The sequence below is a fragment of the Castor canadensis genome, chromosome 8, assembly GCF_047511655.1.
Source record: "Castor canadensis chromosome 8, mCasCan1.hap1v2, whole genome shotgun sequence".
NCBI classification, from domain to species: Eukaryota; Metazoa; Chordata; class Mammalia; order Rodentia; family Castoridae; genus Castor; species Castor canadensis.
The window spans coordinates 27,232,379-27,254,766 of NC_133393.1; the positions used below are offsets into that span (position 1 = coordinate 27,232,379).

Here is a 22,388-nt window from a genome sequence, read left to right on the forward strand (position 1 = left end):
CTGTCTCTACTCAGTTCATTTGTCCATTTCTTCATTGGGTCATTTTTTGGGAGTCTAGTTTTTTGATCTCTCTGTATATTCTGATTAAAAATTCCTTGTCAGAGGTATAGCTCTCCCACTGATCATGGAACAATGTGTTGTTCAGTCTCCAGGTGTTTGAGAGTTTTCTGCTGTTTCACTTGTGTTCTAGTTCTATTGCGTTGTGGTCAGATAGTTTCAGGGAGTTATTTCAATTTTCTTATATTTGTTAAGGCTTGCTTTGTGATCTATTTTGGCAAAGTTCCATGGGCTGCTGAGAAGAATGTGCATTGTGCTGTTGCTGGATGGAATACTCTGTAGATGCCTGTTAGCTCAATTTGATCTATGGTGTCTTTCAATTCTAGAATTTCCTTGTTGATCTTTTTGTCTGGATGACCTATCTATTGATGGTAGAGGAGTATTGAAGTCTCCCACCATCATTGTGCTGGGGTCTATCTGTGTTTTTATTCAAGTAGTGCATGTTTAATGAAGTTGGATGCACCAACATTGGGAGCATTTAAGTTAACAATTGTTATGTCCTCTTGATGTATTGCGCCTTTTATTAGTGTGAAGTAAACTTCTTTGCCTCTTTTGATTAATTTAGATCTGAAGTTTACTTTATGTAATGTAAATATTGCTACTCCTGCTTGTTTTCAGGGCCATTAGCTTGGACATCTTCTTCCACCTTTCTCCCTAAGGCAATGTTTATTTCTGTCTATAAGGTGGATTTCTTGTATAAAACAGATTGTCAGGTCTTCATTTTCATTCCAGTTTGCCAATTGGTGATATTCAATGGCAGAGGTGAGTCCATTAACATTCAGTGTTAATATTGAGATGTATGTGGTAATTCCTTCCATTTAGTTGTTTTTGTTGTGCAACAGTTTGTGTGTGCATGCAATGATTTTTATGCTACTCTCTGATTACTTTTCTGCTCTTCTCTTGAGGTTATTAATTCCAATCCCTTTATGGCTATGCTTGTTTTCATCTTCTGTGTGTAGGATTCCTTTCAAATTCTGTAGTGGAGTATAGTGATCATGTATTGTTTTAGTTTCTGTTTATATAGAAAATTTTTGTTCCTCCTTCAATTTTGAATGATAGCTTTGCTGAGTTGAGTATCTTAGGCTTGAATTTTTTTTTTTCATGGTTCAAAATACCTCAATCCATGCCCTTCTTGCTTTTAAGGTTTCCATTGAGAAATTTGCTGTCATTTTAATGGGTTTACCTTTATATGTTATTTGATTTTTCTCTCTTACACCCTTCAATATTCCTTCCTTGGTCTCTGTGCTTGTTGTTTTAGCTATAATATGCTGTGAAGAGGTTCTATTTTGGTCATGTCTGTTTGGTGTCCTGGAAGCTTCCTGTACCTGAATGGGCATCTCTTTCTCAAAATTTGAAGAATTTTCTGCTATTACTTTGTTGAATATATTATCTATACCTATGGTTTGCAACACTTCTTCAACATCCATGATTCACAGGTTTTGTCTTTTGATGGAATCACATAGTTCTTGCTTATTCCTTTCACAGCTCTTGAGTCTTTTGCCTGAGCATTCTTCTGTTTTTTTCCTTTAATATCTATTTTTTCTTTAAGTCATAAAACTCTGTTTTCTGTTTGTTCTTGTCTGTTGGCATGGCTTTTAACTGTATTTTTTATTTGATTTAGGTTACTTTTTATTTCCAAGATTTCTGTTTGATTCTTTTTCTTTATTCTGTGACTTTCAATATCTTTATTAAACTCTCTTTCATATCGTGTATCATTTTGTTTATGTCATATATCTCTTTTTTAATAATCTCCTTTATTTAATTTTGTAGTTTGTTGAAATCCTCTCTGAGTTCATTTAGTTATTTCTGTGTCTTCTCAAGTTTTTTGTTTTTTTTCTGTGTTCTCTTGATATTCTTTGAGTTGCTTCTGTATTTCTCTTTAAGCTCCTTTTTAAGTTCCTCTTTAAGCTCATTGAACATTATTATCATCATTCTACTTGAGTCAGCAACTGAGAATTCATTTCCTTCACTTTCTACCAAAGTCTCTATTGAGTCATTGTTATTCTTTTTTGAGGAGTTGGATTTCCCTGCCTTCTTCTTCTCCCCATGTTTCTATTTTGTGCTTTGCTCTTTTGTTGTTAATTAGCTAGTTTGGGGTTTTAATTACCTGTTATCATTCCCTTGACTTAATTTCTATGCTGTGACTGGCTTAGTTGTTAGTAAGTTGTTGTACTACTTCTGTTCCCTAGCCTGGAGATATTATTTAGCAAAAACAAATTTACAGATTCAAAGCCAGAGCAGTTATTTACATAATATATAGAAAACCACTTAGTAATACTATCTATAAACAAGTGGGTGCTGGAGGGATAACAGCTGTTTGGATAAAGACAGATACTTAGGTAATTTAAAAAATGGCACTAGAGGAGGGAGCTGAAAGGGGAATGGGGTAAAAGGCTGAAAGAGTGTGAGGTGTGGAGGCTATAGTATAATAAGGCCTTAAGGTGTGTTAAGGTGTAGTTCAGTTGTTGTGAGGGAGGGTGCTTTTGTCAGGGATTGCAGAGGGAGAGAAAGGATGGGGATAACATGTAAAGTTGATATAGTAGACTATACAGCATGTGTTGAGTGTGGAGGAGGTGGAAATGGGGTGAAAGGTGAGGAGAGAAGAGGAGGGAAAGGTGAAAAAAGGAGGAGAGAATGGAAGAAAAGAGAAGAAAAAAGTTAAGGGAGAGAAAGGATAGTGGGGCAAGAGAGGGTAAAGCAAGATCGATATTTGGATAGAGAGGAAGGAGATAGGTAATAACAGATTGTACCACAAAAAAAAAAGAGGAAAGAAGTGAAGAAAGTTAAAATAAAGATAAACAATAAAATATTAAATAAAAATGGAACAAAAAATCAGTTCACTGAAAGTTCTGGACATTTTCCTCTGACTTCAAATCCAGGTGCTGGATGGGCTTTCTCAGTGTCTCTGGTGCCTCTCAAGGTTGGTATACTCAGCTGTGTGGCAATGGGTGTTGCCCCTCCTTAATGGACAGCTTTGAGGGGAGTTGGCTCAGGATATATGAGCTCAGGTTTTCCTCCGTGGGTTCTGATGGAGGCAGGTTCTCTAAAGTGGTCCTGCCAAGAAGTGGCTTATGAGCAGTTGCAGGTTCCTTTTGCCCACAGGGCAAGCTGAAATTGCTTTTTGATAGTTTACTTTTCAGCTTGCTACTAGATTCTACAAGATGGTCAAATATGTTGCTGATTTCACCAGGTAGTAGCTACATTGCTCCACTGCCACTTAGTCTCTGGCAACTCAGCACTACATCCCACCCCCAATGTGCTAAAACAGCTCAGGGTTGTACCCTGCCCCTACTCCTGCATTAAGCTCAACATTCCAACCTTCCCCAACTCCTGGAGGTCAGCTCAGCATTTAGCCCCAGCATGCCAGGCAGAAGTGAATTGTACCCTCTGTCTGTGGCGACCAGTTTTGTTCAGGGGGGTGCAATCTGCCCAAAAGTTGCTCTAGACTATGTGATTCCCTCAAGGGTGGGTGATCTGTTCTGCTCATCTGATGCTGTTGTAGATTCACTCTAGTGGAATTGGGTCAGCCGTGGTGAGGCACAGGTAGGCTGGAGTTCATGGTTCTGTGTCTGCATAATACAGGATCCAGACATGGCCAATTTTAGCTCAATTTGTTTTGCAGTACTCTCCTTTTTCCAAACGGAAAAGAGGATGTGAGAAGAGAGAAAACAAAGGGAAAAACTTCTTTCCCCCAGGCAAACTGGAGGCTGTGCTGGTCCCAGCCCACATGGGGCCTTTCTTGGCTGTTGTGTGCAATTAAAAGCTATAAGGTCAGTCGCTGAACTTTGTGTGTGCCCTATGTTTTGCTTCAGAATTACCTGATTTTTGCTACCATGACTCTGAAGTATTTTTCTGATATTATGGAGCTCCTGGTTTCTGTGTCCCTCAGCTATCACCATCTTGAAATCTCCCATGTGTCTTTTTCTAAGAGGAAGAAAAATGGAAGAGATGAACCAAACTGGCATACACTGCCCACATATATGGAAATGTAACAAGAAAACCCCTTGTACAACTATTATATGCTAATGAAAATGTTAAAAAATGTCTATTTGTTTTCAAACACAGTGAACACTAACTACATTTAATATCCAGTCACCTTGGCCTTTCATCAAGAGTCTTTAACATACATGTGTTACATGAACATGTGGGCATACACACAAACACAGTTATGATCCATGAATATGAAAACATATTATAAAAATGAAAGTTATGTCTTATGACAGTGTTGGGGCCAGCTTGGCTTTTTTCCTGGGATTTACTGTGTCTGGAATTCACCTTGGTTTCCCCACTCTGAGTCTGCAAGCAGCTTTCTGCTAGCTCTGCAGCACTGCAGCCACCTGCCAACCTTGCAAAGTTTCTGGCAACTGTAACCACATACTACAAGGTGGGTTAGTAAGGGGGGATAAGGGCAAACTCTGTAAATATTTAACCAAGCCCCTGACACAGATCGGGGCTCAGGGCTTTGAGAAATTATTTCCCCTGAGTCTGCTAGTAATAAACTCCCTGCTTCCTGAACAAATGGTCTTGGTGACTTTGTTCCCCTGGTCATTCCCACAAGAGAATACCAATTAGATTAGTTTTCTATTAGTGCTAAACAAATTTCTACCAATTCAGTGTTTTAAAAAAAATGTTGTCTTATATTTCTTATATTAGGATTAGAAACCTAAATTGGATCCACAAAGCTGCATCCTTCTGCAGACTTTAAGAGACCATGTATTTCCTCAACTATACCTTAATAAAACTTCAAGAAAAAATTAGGTAATAAAAGATAGCAGTAAGATTTGCACACTGAAAGACCACTCAAAGTACTGAACAATATTTTCTATGTTTTAAAAAGTTTGTATTTATGTGCTGTTTGCTCTATTATGTTTAATTATTTTAAAAGTTCTTTTATATAAACATTTCTTGGTTCTTCATTTGTTTAGTATTAGGAAACAGCAAAGGAACAAACCCCATTCTGTTGTTCATGCTTGGCTGTAGGTAAAGGAACAGTCACAGACACAACAAAAGGGCAAATTCTGCAGAACCAATGTAATTGTAGGACAAACAAGGATTTGTGGTGAAATTTTGGGTATTGGCTTATTTTATAATGTAAAATGAGCATTTGAATCAATCATACTAAAACCTAAAGTTTTCAAAAGATGCAACTGACATTTGGCTTAAATTTAAAATAACAGATAAAATTCACCAGTGCTGTGATGTTATTTTGTCTTGAATTTTCCTTTACTCATTATTCTACTGCAGTTGATATGATTAAGGGTAGCATATATTTCACTTATTTTAAATGGAGGAAATTGATGATGACATAAATGACAAAATTATTCATATTATAAAAAAGCATCTTATCAAAAAATTTTTCAGTTGATTTTTAAGATGAAGTTATTACTTACAAATATTCAAAATACAACAAGTTTAAAAAGAGCACTCATTTCACATGTAACAGTCTTGAGCACAATCTTTTTTACAATATATATTCAAGTAATTCTTTCAAAAACTCATTGAGTTCACATCATTTTGGGGTCTTGTTGTCCATCTCCCTTATGTATTCTCTACAGTTTCCTAGTGTATGCAGGTGCTCCAAGCATTTACTTTCCATAATTAGATGGATGTTGTGATGAATACTGCTTAACAATTCTCCTGTCAGAATTTCTAAGTTACTTCCATTCTCTATACTACACATTACTTAATGCCTTGCAAAAAAAAAAGGGGGAAAAGATGACCACTTCTGCCTTTTTCATAGAAGTTTTGCTACAATTCATAAAATTAAATTTTTATATCAATAATGGACTATGAAAGATTATGGAACAAAAATCCTAATATTTACTATTGAGAAAAGGATAACAGTATTAGAGACAAATATTTCAGGAATTTCACTATATCATTAAATAAGCCCAATAAAATACAAACCCATAAATAAATAAACACAAATGGCACACTAAACATTTTAAATAGAAGTTTTTTCTTTCCATAGGACTTATACCCTGCTCTATTACCTACACTTACAACAAATCCTTACCTCATTCTCAAATAGGAAAAGGATTTGAATTAATTAGGATTGTGAAGTGGAAAAAAAAAACTTTTGGTATTTGATGTTGAATTTAAATGGCTGAGTTCTCCACAACATCATAGTATTTAGGCAGACTGTAATTTATTTATATCTGTTAGAAAGAACTTTGGAAAATCATGAGCATATGTGAACAACAAAATTGATAGAGTGAGAGAAAGAGTGGTTGATGAATGAAAGGACTGATGAACCACTGGTGAAGAGATGCACCTTATACTTTTAATGTCACAAGTACATAGGTTACTCTCACCCCATATGCCTCCTTACTGCCTCTCTAAAATCTTTGTTTCTGAGGGTGTAGATTAGAGGATTGAGGGTAGGTGTGACAACAGTATAAAAGAGGGCAATGAACTTGCCTCTATCTTGAGAATTTTCTGTTGCTGGCTGAAAATACGTGCACATGGCAGGGACATAAAAGAGGGACACAACCAAAAGGTGGGCTCTACATGTCCCAAATGCTTTCTGATATCCACTGGTTGATTGCATCTTCAGCACAGTCCATGTAATAGCTCCATAGGATGTCAGAATGAGGACAAGTGGAATGAGAACAAAAATAGAGGTCGTGACCAGCAAAGTTAGCTCATTAGCATGAGTATCAACACATGATAATTGCAGCAATGCTGGAACGTCACAGAAGAAGTGAGCCACTTGGTAATGCCCACAGGTGGTACCAAGAAGGTAAAGAGAGAATGAAGTGCTGAGTTGGTAAAACCACATAGCCAAGAAGTGACAGCCAACAAGTGGCAGAAACGAGGGTGCATGAGGACAGTGTAACGCAAGGGTCTGCACACAGCAGCATAGCAGTCATAGGACATCACCAGCAATAGGACACACTCTGTGCCTCCCAGTGCAAGGACAAAGTAGAGTTGAATCATGCAGCCAGTATAAGAAATGGTCTTCTCTGGGCCCCAGAGGTTGACCAGCAACTGGGGGATGGAGCTGGTGGTATAGAAGAGATCCAGAAGAGAGAGGTTGGAGAGGAAGAAGTACATGGGAGTGTGGAGGTGGGAGTCCAGGTGTGACAGGATGATGATGAAAAGGTTGCCTATCAGTGTCATCAAGTAGAATATCAATATTACTACAAAGAAAACTTCTTCCAGCTGAGGCCATTTAGAAAAACCTAGTAGAATGAAGTAGTCTTGAGAAGTACTGTTTATATTTTCCATCATTTTTTTGTCTTTGAGGAAAAAAATTCACAAAAAATGAAAGTAAGAAAATGTCCAAAAAAATCATAGACTGCTATACAAAAGATTCTAATGTCAATTTTAAATTTTCCATTCTAAGAAAATTTGAGCCTTAAGAAAAAAGTATTACATAATCAGCTAAAGAACATAAAATTCTTCAACCTCATATCAAAATTAAAAAAATTTTTAAAAATCAATGACTGGTGGTTAGAAAACTATCCCACATACTAATATTTAATAAGTATGAAAAGTATAGTGGGATTAAAAAGCCATAAATGGATATGAAATTTTGAAGGATTAGATTATTTACATAATCTAAACTGCCTCACCACAAATTTTTAATTTTAAGATAAAAAAATAGGAAAATAGATGAAGAATGTGGTAGACACCAGCATAATCAAGTGATAAGTGTCAACACCTCCAGTTTAGATATAAATCAACTTAATATGACTGTTGATGTGATACTCTGAAGAGAATGTGGTGTCTCTAAAGTGAAATTCCTGGCAAAAATATGTAGCTTAATTCAAATACGAAGAAACATGAGGCAAACTCAAGTTGTGGCTATAGGACTTCCCTATAGTCTTCAAATCATCAAGATCCATAAAGACAAATGAAGACTGAGGAAGTGGTCCAGATTAAGGGAAATCAATGAAGCATAATATCTAAACATGCAAAAAAAAAGTTGTTAACAAAATTATTGATACAAATGGAGATATGAATTTAGACTGTTGGGTTGATAATATTCTATCTCTCTTAAATTTGCTAATTTTGGTAGATGTACAGAGTTTATATAAAAAACTGCAAATTGCTAATGTAAAATATTATCGTTGCCCTTAGAAAATAAGAAGTGAAATATCAAGAATTAAAGAATACCGTTTCATCCCAACTCACTCTTAAAAGGTCCAGGAAACAATGGATAGATAGAATGATGCCAGATCAAACGGGCAATGATAGATAGATGATAATGAAGATAGTTAGGTAGATGATAGATAGATAGGATTAGATTATAGATTAAATAGGTGATAGATTAGATAGATGATAAATAAATAGATAAGATTAGATCATAGATTAGATAGATAGATAGATAGACAGATAGACAGATAGATAGATAGATGATAGATAAACAGACAGATAGATGATTGAAAAATAGAGAGATAGGAAGTTAGATGACAGAACAAAGTTTCCCAGGGACAATGTCTACAAATGCTCAGTTTGAATTAACTACATGGTAGGTCTCTGTGCTACTTTTTGTAATTGTTCTGTAAGTTTGAACTTTTTCCATGATCATGTGCTACCAAAACAAAGTAAAAAATAACTTTATATTTCATCCCAATTATTTACCTTTTTATAAGAAAAACAACATCAAATTCTCTTTTATTCTACACTGAAATCTGAGTAAATGATAGTAGAAGAATTGCCTAAACTATCTAGAGAAGACAGTTTCCACTAAACAAATGAATTTTTTAAAGAAATAAGTCTGGCTGGCAGAGTGAGTGGCTCAAGTGTTAGAGTGCCTGTCCAGCAAGCAAGAGGTCCTGAGTTCCAGCAAAAAAGAAGCCACTTCCCTCAGCATTTCAAGTTGTTTCCATTTATGTTATGATAAGAAACATTACAGTTGTAATTCCAATAATCTTACATATGGATGAAAATATAAAAGGAAGAATATCAAATATAGTAAGTGATTTAAGTGATTGGAATTTTAAAAATGTATTAGCATATATTAATTGCACAAAGTTGTTTTACAGTGATGTTTCCATACATACAAATACTGTAGTCTGATTTTCATCCCCTCTACCAATCTTTCTTATCCTCCATCCCCCTTTTAATGCAATTTTAATGAGTTTCAGAATTTTAATTTCATACTTGTTCTTGACGTACTTTGATTTTATTCACCTTCTCTTTTTGCCTGCCCTGCACATCCTTGTTCTCAACCCAGTCTCTGTTTTACGTGCATGTCATTTTTTTTTAGGTTAGATTCTTCATATGAGAGATAATTTGAGATATTTGTCTGTCTCCATCTGACTTATTTTCTTTAGCCTCAATTAGAAATGCTTATGGGAAAAACAACTTTTATTTATTTACTTGCAGTTAGTTTGTTGCTAACTGAAAATAAAATATAGAGATATAAACAAAGACACACAGACATATGCACAATAACTTATGAGTAGTAAAGATATGAAAAAGCTGGGAACCCAGAGAAAAAATGTTAGCATACTTCTTAAAGAATGTGTGAACATGACTATATTTGAAAAGAGAAAATTTTATAGGGAAGAATATAAAAATCCAGTGAGAAAGCACTGAAGGAAGGAGAGGTGGAAGGGAGAAGGATGAGAGGAAGGAGCCTAATGACAGCATTACAGTGGGAAGTGTTTGTATCCCAGGGCTGAGAAATCTACATATAGGCCAAAGGAAAGTTTCTACATGATGTCTTTCTCTAGGACAATAATTGACACAATATGTAGAATGTAAGCATAAGTGTTAATTACCACATATTTTTAACTCTGCAGTTTAAGCTGGGTGTGGTGGCACAGACTTGTAATTCTATCACTCCTGAGGCTGAGTTTGAATTGGTTCTTGAGTTTGAGTCCAGATTGTGGTATACAGAAAGGCCCTGTTTTAAAAAAAGAAATAAAAGCAACAAAAACAGTTCTATTATTTAAGAAGAAATATGAATATCTAACAAAACCATGAAGTGATCTTTGGCATTTTATATATTATGACTAATCTGTCTTAGGTTTTTCAAAATAAACTATAAAATATAGTTATGATTTGGGTGATTCTTTTTTCTCCTCTGTGTTTTCAATTTTTTGTAAGAGTTAGTATTTCCTTTTAATTTATAGTTATTGTAACAAAGGAAGGTTAACAAACCATTTCCATATCACCATTTCTCTATGAATTCTTTTCCTCCTCCAACTTCACCACACACTTCTCTACTCCTTGCATGATCAATGCATTCTATCACCCCTTCTAATAAGCCAAGGCACAGGAAGAAAGAAATCACAGTAGAGCCACCTGTGGCTGTATGGTTTCATATGTAGGGGTCTCTTAATTGATCATGTTCTATAAATGAAACTCTTGTAAAAGATGTTAGGAGTAGCTATTTAATTGAGTTTCAGCAAGAAAATTGGGAACATTCATATTGGCCCCCCTGGACAAGACAGATTCAGATCTCATAACTCTTAATGGCACAAGTAATGTAAACAATAATTAACCAGTTGTTGCTCTAATCCAAACTACTGTCTACAACTCGATAACTGTTCAGGATAATCAGTATGTATTTTTAAATACCTATGTTTTATTGCTAAATAATATCCCGTTGTGTATTTATATTTCATTTTCTTTACCATTAATCAGTTATGGTCATTTGGTCATTTCTACTTCTTGGCTATTATTAATCGTGTTGGAATGAACATTGGAGTATAGATATCTCATTGACATACTGGTTTAATTTGGGGGAGTATATCACATCATAGGATTGCTGGATTATGTGGTAGTTTTATTTTTATATTTTTTAGTAACCTCCCTACTTTTTTCATAACAGTCTAGAAATATATATTACTACCAACAATATACAAGTGTTTCCTTTCCCTACATCCTCACCAGCACTCATTATCTATAGTCATTTTGATAATAGCCATTCTTACTTGAGTGGTGTTTTACCTTATTGTGGTAATAATTGAAATAAATCAGGCACAGAACTACAAGTTATGCATGAACTCATTCTTTGGTAGAATATAAAGATGTTGATGTCATAAAAGTTGATAGTACCTGAGAAAGTCTGAGAAAGTAGTAGGGATGGGGAAAGGATGACCAAAGTGCACTAAGTCATGGTTAGACAGGAACAAAACATTCTATAGTGTTAATATAGATAACAAAAATGTACTATGCATTTCAAACAAATAGAACATTTTAAAACTTATACTATAAAGAAAAGATGAATAATATTTGATGGAATAGATGTTTACTGATTAAATATTACACAAGTAGCCATATTTTAAAACATCCCTTAGTGCCTCATTAATATGTACAATTTTCATATTTCATTCATCAGTTTAAATTACATTAAAAAAATTAGGTAACAAACTGTTAAAAAAAACTATACTGGTATCCCAAAATAGCACTAATTAAATAGTAAATAATGAAGACTGTATCATTTAAGTGTCACTGCCATTTGAGATAACCATGGAATTTTCCAAGAGATCTTTATAGACTTTCTTAGTAAGGTGCATTGTTTTCACCATGAGAAGAATAGGTCCAAAGGTTGTAGCTCCTTCTTTTCACAGAAATTTTCTTCTTCCTCGTGCTTCCATGGCTTCTCACTTTAGCTAAAGAAAGGGGCAGCTATGAGATCTCTATTGCATGAGTCATCTTTAGCATTTGTATAAAATGAGGTTAAAAAAGGGATATGAAAAAATGGACCAGAGAAATACTAGATGCAAAGAATAAAAGGTAGAAATTTTATACTTTAATTTTATTTCTACTAGAAAGGTAGTAAATCAAGCCTTATCAGAAGTAGATTTGAGGATTCTGGATAAAGTCTCCTCTCTAGGGTTGATGTCAGCATTATAGAGGTAAAACTGTTTGCTTTTCCCCAGCTTTTGTCAGTGCCCCACATTCTTTGATCCTGGCGATATTTACTCCTCTCATACTCTCAGCTAATCTTAAGCAGAACTCAGACATCTCCCCTTACTTCTGTCTTTCATGTATCTGTCTACATTCCTGAATGTTGCCTCCCTTAGCTGTCCCTCACCTGTGTGGATGAACTGATGGCAGTGTTGGTTTCCTTGAAATCAGCAGCATACACAGTCGCCTGCACCTTAGATTCTGATCCACTACATCAAGTTACAGAAGCAGAGTCTGAAAGCAACAGTGATTATCATTGCTACCCAAGACAGAGCCCTGGGTCTACTAAAAGTATTTATAGCCAGAAGGAAAAACTCATTAGAGCATTCAGTGCCTCAGGGAATGGACTCTTTCCTTAGAGTAAATGGGGCCTTCATGGAAACAAAAGACTGTGGTTTGATTTCCTTTACTGAGCCATTGGGAGGGTAAATCCCAAAGTGTCAACTCATGCTCTGCAAGAATTTTTCCTATTTAGAAATATTTTGCAATATTATCTTCAGCAGTGTTCACACTGGTATATCAAAATCACAATGAATGTGATTTCAGCCATCACTGAACAATATTTTTTGAGCTGAGTTTACAGGAAAGAAAACAGGTTGTCTTGAGTTGCTTGAATATATGCTCCCAGTTCCTGATTCTGCTAAACTCTCATTTGAGGGATAATTTGTCAAGTTATCTAATTTTAGAGTGAGAAAGAAGTATGAAAAAATTTTTAAACCTATACATCTTTATTTGATTAATTTGAGTTCTCAGCTGTGTCTTCCTGGTATACCCAAAATCCAATGCCAGGTTTGGCCCTCCAACTGTATTGAAAATACTTCTCAAGACCAAACTATTACTCAGAAGAATGGTATCAAAACTCAAACTTTTTAAGAAAACAATTTCAAGTTAAAAATATCAATAATTCTTCTATCTCTCTGTCTCTCTTTTTCAGGAGGGGGTGTCAGTATCTTCTAAGTAGCCCAAATGACCTTGAAATTGTAATCTTCTTGCTTTTTCCTCCAGGATGCTGGCATTACAGGCATGCACTATCATTTCCCCACATTAATTAATTTTCTCAATCACATATTTGTCTACATTTGCAAACAAGTGAAGTTAATGGTGATTCTTAGCCTTCCTCCAATAATCCTCTTGTTGGTATAAGAATAAAAAGGATGGCCTGAATTTACAAATAAGCAAACATTTTAAATCATTGCAATGCTTCACCTAATAGATTCAATTTATACCAAAGAAAATCTTGGTATGCAAATCATGTCACATGATATAATCACATTTAAAATTAGTAATTTTGAGATTACTTCTTTCTTTTATTTTTAACCCTTCTTGTACTAGAAAAGTTGCAAACTTTTCTATTTTATATAAGTAAAGAAGTTGGTCTTTGACTTCAGTATCCTTATTTGCAGTCAAAATTCAATATATTGATATTTTTGGCTTCCACATATAAGAAGGAACATATAGTACTTCCTTGTATGTAGAATAGTGATCATAAAAGGCGGAAAAGTATGAGAGAGTGAATGGAGAAAATGAGGCTGCATGTGATCAGTGTGCAAAATATCATACTGAGCCCCTTTAACATATATGTAATCATTCAGAGTCATCAACCATAACTTAATGGCACATTTATTCACATCATTTTTATCACATAAAATATTGTATAATGTCCATGTCATCCTCAACTACCTCTCTCTGGTCCAACATCCAACCCAGAAAGAGCCACAACCATGAGCTGATATACATCATTCTTGTTTCTTTAACAAATATTATTTAGTGAGACATACTTAAATTTAGATATTAATGTGATTTATTGGTTATATAATCTTGTGTTAAATTTCTCTGTGATACTAGAACCTGAAAGAACCAAGAAATTCACACAGTTATCAAAAATCTGGAAAATATCTGATATCTTGGGCCACAGCTCTGCTGAACAGACTTCACAGATTTTAGCCTTTGTTAATCTACCAACAAATGTTAAAGTTTTTATGTGTAATGTCAGGAATTGTTTTATTGAAAAACATGACTCAATTATAACAAGGTATTTATTTCTAAAGAGGCAGCTCTGCGTTATTGTCCAAACACACTTGAGAGCTGAGATACACTAAAAATACATGACTTTCATGAACTCTGACATTTGGTAATATTCAGAGTTCTTACTCACTCTCAAATATGTGCATCCAAAGTAAAACTTTTTAATATCTCAGATTATATACATTGGGGTGGTTACTTGTGGGGGGGTGAATGGAGGTGAAGCTGAGGGAATATAATTGATGTGCTTTATTTACATATATGAAATAGAACAATGAAACCTCTTGCAGTTGCCTTAAGTAGGGTGAGGAGGGGTTTTCTGAGGTGAGAGAGATGGTGGTGGAGATCTAACCAATGAACAATGTAAGACTATTTGGAATTGTCACAGTGAATACCCCCGTACAATGAATATATCCTAATAAAAATGGAAAAATAAATAAAAAATAAGGTTAAGCACCAAGAGAAAAAAAGAATATGATAAGCAAATGACAAATTAGTAAAAATTATTTTAAGTGGCCATAGGAAAAAATCACTTGTATGAAGTTTGTATAAACATATTTTTTACTAATAACCTAATAGAAAGAAAAGACATGTATTTACCATTTGAAAAATGTAGATAGTAATAGACAAAGATGATCAATGACCACTAAAATTCTCAGACCATAAGAAAGAAGTCACATCTGAAGAATCAAAATAATAAATAACATGCAAGGATCTCTGTAAAATTCTGGTATATTGAGTGCTTTGTTTGGGGAAGGTCTATGAAAAATTTGCAGATCACAGCTAAATTGGAGTTGATTCTAGAAATTTGTATTTAGTTTTTACATAATAGGATTTCATTTTCCCATTTCTTTCATTTTCAAAAACTGTCAGAAAAATCATACACTCTAAGTGTGAGGACATGCCATTGATGTAAAATACCTTCATACCACTGAGATTTTGGTGGGTAACATAACAACACTAATATGCTTGAAGAAGCTGTTCATGCTCATCTTCTCAAGAGAAATATTAGGTATAATGCTTGAAAGAATAGATGGGATTAACAGTCTGTATTAAAAAACAATCCCATTCTCTCCTTTCTAAACCATTGCCTGGTCACTTAAACTTATTGAGCAATCTATACATATGGAGTAGATACAGTAGGTTCAGGTTTTACAAGAATCATTTTAATTGATCATTAAAGTCCACTTTATGATAAATACTACTACCTTTCAAAAAAAGGAAATTAAGACAATTACTTCTGTTACATTCTTCATAATTGTTTTTCCTACAATTTGTAAACATATTTGCCTACTATCAATAATGGGATATCAAAAATTATGGAACAAAATTCCTCTTAGCATTTACTATTTAACAAAGAATAGCAGTGTTGGAGACATATTTTTCAGATATTTCAATGTATCTTAAATAAACTAAAGAAATAAAAATATTCCACCTAGAAAGAAAGTACACAAATGATTCAAAGGACATTTTTAATTGACAGTGTCATCTTTCCACAAGAATTATACAGTGCTCTACCATCCATATTTATAATGAATCCTTACCTCATTCTCAAGTATGGAAAGAATTTTAATTAATTAGGATTGTGAAGTGTAAAAAATAATTTTTGGTCTTTAATCTTGAATTTACATGACTGAATTCTCCACAACTTTATGGTTTTTGGGCAAAGTGGATTTACTTATATCTGTCAGAAAGCACTCTGGAGATTTATGATCATGTATGCACAATAAGTCTGATTCAGTGAGAGACAAGGTAGTAAATGAATGAATGGAATGAATGGTAGTAGATGAACCATTGCTGAAGAGATGCACCATACAAAGTTAATGTCATGAGTATTTATGCTGTTCTTATCCCATTAGTCTCCTTACTGCCTCTCTAACATCTTTGTTTCTGAGGGTGTAGATTAGAGGATTGAGGGTAGGTGTGACAACAGTATAAAAGAGGGCAATGAACTTGCCTCTATCTTGAGAATTTTCTGTTGCTGGCTGAAAATACGTGCACATGGCAGGGACATAAAAGAGGGACACAACTATAAGATGGGCTCCACATGTCCCAAATGCTTTCTGATGTCCACTGGTTGATTGCATCTTCAGCACAGTCCACGTAATAGCTCCATAGGATGTCAGAATGAGGATAAGTGGGATGAGAACAAAAATAGAGGTCGTGACAAGCAAAGTTAGCTCATTAGCATGAGTATCAACACATGATAATTGCAGCAATGCTGGAACTTCACAGAAGAAATCATTAACTTGGTTATGTCCACACAGGGGTACCCAGAACTCGGGTGCATGAGTACAGTGTAATGCAAGGGTTTACACACAGCTGCATAGCGATCATAGGACATCACTACTAATAGGACACATTCTGTGGTTGCCAGTGAGAGGAAAACATACAGTTGAATCATGCAGCCAGCATAAGAAATGGTCTTGTCAGGGCCCCAGAGATTGACCAGCAACTGGGGGATGGAGCTGGTGGTATAACAGAGATCCAGAAGAGAGAGGTTTGAGAGGAAGAAGTACATGGGAGTGTGGAGGTGGGGGTCCAGGTGTGACAGGATGATGATGAAAAGGTTGCCTATCAGTGTCATCAGGTAGAATAGCAAGATTACTACAAAGAGAAATTCTTCCAGCTGAGGCCACTTAGAAAAGCCTAGTAGAATGAAGTAGTCTCGAGAAGTACCATTTATTTTTTCCATCATCATTAGTTTTATCTTACCTGATGGGAAAAAAATCACATAAAATAAAGAAAGTAAGAAGATGCTCCAAGCATCATAGAATGCTATGTAAAAAATTCTAATGTCAGGTAAAAAAACTCGCCACTCTTCCTTTCAAGGACAATATGAGCATTAAGGAAAACTATTAAGCAACTACCTAAACCAGCATAAAAATTTTCACCCTCATTAAAATTAAAAAGAAAACAAAAATGAGTGGATGGTGAATATAAAACTATCCCATATAATAATAGCATAATTTATAAATATGAAAAGTATGATGGAATGGAAAGCCATAAATGGATATAGAACTGATTTATAAGAATTAGATGAGCAGTAGGTATTTACATGGTCTAAAATATCTCACCACAAATTTTCAATTCCAAGTTGAAAAATATTAAAATTTAGTTGAAGAATGTAGTGTGCACCACTATAATCAAACGGTAAATTTTCTCTCACCAGTGTGGAGATAAATCAACCTTATTCAGTGCTGATGTGATACTCTGAACAAGACATGATGTTTCTGAAGAGACATTCCTGGCAAAAATAGGTAACCTAACTCATGTAATCAAGAAATAAGAGACAAAGTCAAATTGAAGCTAGATAGTTTGTGTATATTCTCAAATTACCAAAGTCCATAAAGACGAAGGAACACTTGAGTAAAAGATCCACATTAAAGGAAACCAAAGAGGCTTGAAATCTAATTGTGTTAAAAAAAATCTGTTAAAATTATTGGGACAGGTGGAAAGAAAATATGAATTTAAACTACTGATTAAATAATAATATTCTGTCCTTATTGTGTATCTTGATAGATGTACATCATTTATGTAAAATACCATACAGAGTTTATATAAAATACTGTTCTTATCCTTCCAGAGAACATCAGTGGTGATAGGTATGTTGATGATAGATAGGTAGGTAGATGATAGGTAGATAGATAGATAGATGATAGATAGTAGATAGATAGATAGATGATAGATAAATAGACAGATGATAGATAGATATAGAGGATAGATAATAAGTGGGAGATTAGATAGATAAAGATAGATAGTGGATGATATAGATAGATAGATAGATAGATAGAAAGAAACAAAGTTTTTTAGGGAAAATGTGTACTAATTCTCAGCCTGCATAATGAGTAATAGTAATACTTGGTACTACTTTTTATAATTGTTCTATAATTTTGAACTTTTTCCATAATATGTTACCAAAACAAAATAAAAATAATTTTAAATTTTCTACAGATTATTTGCCTTCTGAATAAGAGAAAAATAATATATTAATTATTAAGTTCTTCTTATTTAACATAGGGTGAAATCTGAATAAATGGTAATGGAAGAATTGCCTAAACTATCTAGGAAAGAAAATTTACACCAATTTCCATGAAAAAAATATTCTTTGTTAAGAAATAAGTCACTTCCCTTTTCTGTTCAACATTTCAAGTTATTTCCATTTATATAAAGATAGGAAGCATAAAATTCCAATCTCAATGATCTTACATATATTTGAAAATACAAAAGGAAGAATATCAAATATAGTGATCTCAATTTTTTAAAATACTTATTGCATATGTTAATTGTACAAAGGGATTTCATTGTGATGTTTCCATACATAAGTATAATGTAATTGATCATATTATCCCTTTCCATCACTCTTTCTTACACCCTCTTCCCCATTTTAAACAATTTTAATGGTTTCATTATTCTAATTTCATATATGCTTGTGAAGCACTTTGATTACATTCACCCTCTCCCTCACCCTCTCTTTTTGCCCTCCACAATCCTGCTGGTTCCCAACCCAAAAAGTCTCTGTTTCACATTCATGTCATTCTTTTTGTTTTTAAAAAAAGAAAATTCTACATATGAAAGAGAACATGTAATACTTGTCTTTTTTAAGTCTGCCTTATTTCTGTAATCCTCAATTAAATGCACTTACAGAACGAACTTTATCTTTCAATTTGTTTACTTGCAAAGTTTATTTCTAACTACAGACATACCAACAAAAAGACACACAGACACATGCACACACTTACAGTATGAAAAAGCTGGAAATCTGGGGAAAAATATGTTGGAATACTTCTTAAAGTATGTATGACTAAAACCTTACTTGAAAAGAGAAAATTTTAGAGGGAGGAAGATGAAAAACAGTCCAGTGAGAGAGCAGGAGGACAAGTGAGAGGAGCCTGATGACAGCAGTTAGAGTGGAAAGTGTGTGTGTCACAAGGCTGAGGAAGGTTCCTACACAATCACTTTTCTATAGGACAGTAATTAAATAACACAATATTTAGATTGTAAGCTTTAGTTTTAATCACTACATATTTCCATTTTTTCAGTTTAAACTGGGTATGTTGTCACATGCCTGTAATTCCAGCATTCCTGAGTCTGAGTCAGGAGGTTCTTTAGTTTGAGTCCAGCCTGTAATGCACAGAAAGCCCCTGTTTGGAAAAACAAACAAACAACAAAAAACACCAATTCTATCAGTAGAAGAAATAGGAATATCTAACAAAACCATGAAGCAGACTTTGTCATTTAATACATTGTACCTAAAGAGTTTTTTGTTTCTTAAATGGAGCTATATTTCACAAATAGTTATGACTCAGGTGATTCTTTTTCTCTTGTGAGTTTTCAATTCTTTTTGTAAGAAAGATTAGTATATCCTTTTGTTTTATATTTGTTGTAACACACCATTTCATTGTCCTCCTTTCTCTTTGAATTCTCTTCCCCCTCCAGCTTTGCCACATTATTCTCCTCTCTTCCTTTCGTGCCCAATGCATTCTATCCTCTTTCCTAATAAGCCAAGGCACAAGAAGAAAGAAATCATAGGAGAGCCACCTGTGGTGTCCTAGTTGGGAGACTCTTGATTGTGCCATTCTATTAATGTAACTCCTACAAAAGATACCAGGAGAAGCCAGCTGATTGAGTTTCTGTTAGGAGCCTTCAGGTTGGCCTGTGGACAAGAGAGACTCAGAATTCATAATGGTATGGATAATGTCAACAATAATTAACTACTTTTACAACTCATTAATCAGGATAATTAATAAGTATTAGCATGTACTTTTAAGAGACCTATTTTTTATGGTTAAATGGTATCCTATGTATATGTGTGTATGTATACTTCATTTTCTTTATCTTCTATCAGTTAAAGGACATATAAGTTGTTTCTGTTTCTTGGTTATAGAAATAGTGTTGCAGTGAACATGGGAGTGCAGATATGTCATTAAAATTACAGGTATAATTTCCTTTGGGTATATATCCCATAGTGGGATTACTGGATCAAATAGTACTTCTATTTTTAGAATTTTAGGAACAAGCCTACTATAGTTCACTATGGTCTAGAATTCTTACTACTGCCAACAATGTACAAGAATTTCTTTTCCTCTACATACTCACCAGCACTCATTATCTATGGTCATTTTGATCATAGCAGTTCTTACTGGAGTGAGGTTTTATTTCATGGTGGGATTAATCAAAATTAATCAGGCACAGAACTTTATGTTCCATGTTATGTCATTCTTTTGTGGAATATAAAAATTTTGATCTCATAGAAGCTGATAGCAGACTGTAGAGCCTGTGAAAGTAGCAGGGATGGGGAAAAGATGAAGGAAGCATATTAAATTATAGTTAATTATAAACAAGTTCTGTAGAGTAACTATGATAACAATAATGTACTGTACATTTCAAAAAACTGGAAAAAATAGTTTTGAAACTTTTGCCATAAAGAAAACATATGTGATGAAGTAGATATGTTTATCGTGATTTAAATATTATACATTTACATGTTCTAAAACATTAATATCTCATTGATATAATTTTATATTTTCCTTTGTCAGTTCAAAATAAATTTTCTAAAACTTAGAAATGAATTTTAAAAAACTATACCTGTATCCCAAAACAGACCTAGTTAAATAGTAAACCACAAAGATTGCATCACTTAGGGGTCAAGGCCATTTAAGGTAATGACAGAAATTTTCCAAGAGATTTTTAAGCATTTGCTTAGAGTGGAGGACAATATATCATGAAATCTATGGGCACAAAGGTTGTAGTTACTTGCTGATATGCAGATATAATTTTCTTCTCCCTCATACTTTTGCCTCTGTGACTTAATATATGAACAAAAGCAAAGGGGAAGCTGGGAGATGTCCTTATTGCATGATCCTTACCATTCTTATGAAGAGAGGTTAGAGATAAAAGGGACAAAAGAAACACTAGACACAAGAAACAAAAGGTAGAGGTTTTATAATTTAATTTTATTCTTGTTAGAGAGGTAGTAAATAAGGCCTTATCAGAAGTAGATTTGGTGACTCCGGATTAAAGTCTCCTCTCTAGGGTTGAAGTCAACATTCTAGAGGTAAAAATGGTTGTTTTTCCCATTACTGTCCAACATTTTTTTTAATTTGAACAACTCCTTTCACCTTCTATCCTTCCTGTGTCTGTCTGCATTCCCTCTATATCAGCTTCTCTAACTCTCACCTGTGTGGATGAACTGATTGCAGTGTTGGTTTCCTTGAAATCAGCAGCATACACAGTTGCCTGAACCTTAGATTCTGATCCACTACATCAAATTACAGAAGCAGAGTCTGAAAGTAACAGAGATTATCATTGTTACACAAGACAGAGCCCTGGGTCTACTAAAAGTGTTTACAGTCAGAAGGAGAAACTCATTAGAGCATTCAGTGCATCAGGGAATGGACTCTTTCCTTAGAGTAAATGGGGCCTTTGTGGAAACAAAAGAATGGATTCTCTTGAGTTATCTAAATTTGCTCCCAGCTCCTCATTCTGCTAAACTCTTGTTTGAGGGATAATTTGTCAAATAGTCTAATTTGGGGGTGAGAAAGAGGTTTGAAATATTTTTTTGATAAAACAAAACTACATATTTTAATTTGAGTTCCACCGTTGTGTCTAACTGATTGCAGTTTTGGCCCTGCAACAGTGTTGAAATTCTTCTTTGAAAACCATTCAAGCTATTACTCAAAAGAATAGTACCAAAACTCAAAACTTTGTAAGAAAATAATTTAAATTTTCAAAAAGTATCAATAACTCTTCTATCTCTATAACTTTTCATGGTGAGTGTTCAGTGTCTCCTTAAGTAACCCAGGTGACTTTGAACTTGTCATCTTCCTGCATGTTCCTCCAGAGTGCTGGTATTATAAGCATGTGCTCCCATACCCCTTCCATCAAGTACTTGTGGTACTTTCTTGCATGTAGGAGAGTGGTTATTAGAAGTTGGGAAGGATGAGAGAGTGAATGGGTTAAAATATCACACTGAGTCCCACTAATATATGTAATTAAGGCATGATAATCAAATGTAAAATAAAATATTTTAAACCTCAATACGAAAGATATGTAATAACTTTTCACATAGTCTAAGACACAATCATGAGTAGAGTATTACCATAGTAGATTTTTATTAGAACAAATATTTTAACCAACAATTCTGTCTTTGTTTGTTATGCTTTTTTTGTGGTACTTGAGTTTGAACTAGGACCTTGCACTTGGGTGGCAGGTGCTCTACCAGCCCTTGTTTGTTGTTCTTTATTTTAGATATTAAGTATATTGAAATAAACAACATTTCAACCATTCAGAATAATCAACTATAACTTTTGTTATATTTATTAACAGCATTTGTACTATATAAAGTTTTGCATAAGGTCCATTTCACCCTGAACTACCACTTGCTGACCCAACACCCAACCCAGAGAGAGAACCACTGTCATGAGCTGGTATAAGTC

At 34.3% G+C, this 22,388-nt stretch overlaps 2 pseudogenes; both read right to left on the reverse strand.

The window, feature by feature from the left end:
- Positions 1-6,367: 6,367 nt before the first annotated feature.
- On the reverse strand, positions 6,368-7,290 carry LOC109680438 (olfactory receptor 2J3-like; annotated as a pseudogene).
- An 8,507-nt stretch (positions 7,291-15,797) lies between these two features.
- Positions 15,798-16,648, reverse strand: LOC141425456 (olfactory receptor 2J3-like; annotated as a pseudogene).
- Positions 16,649-22,388: the final 5,740 nt, after the last annotated feature.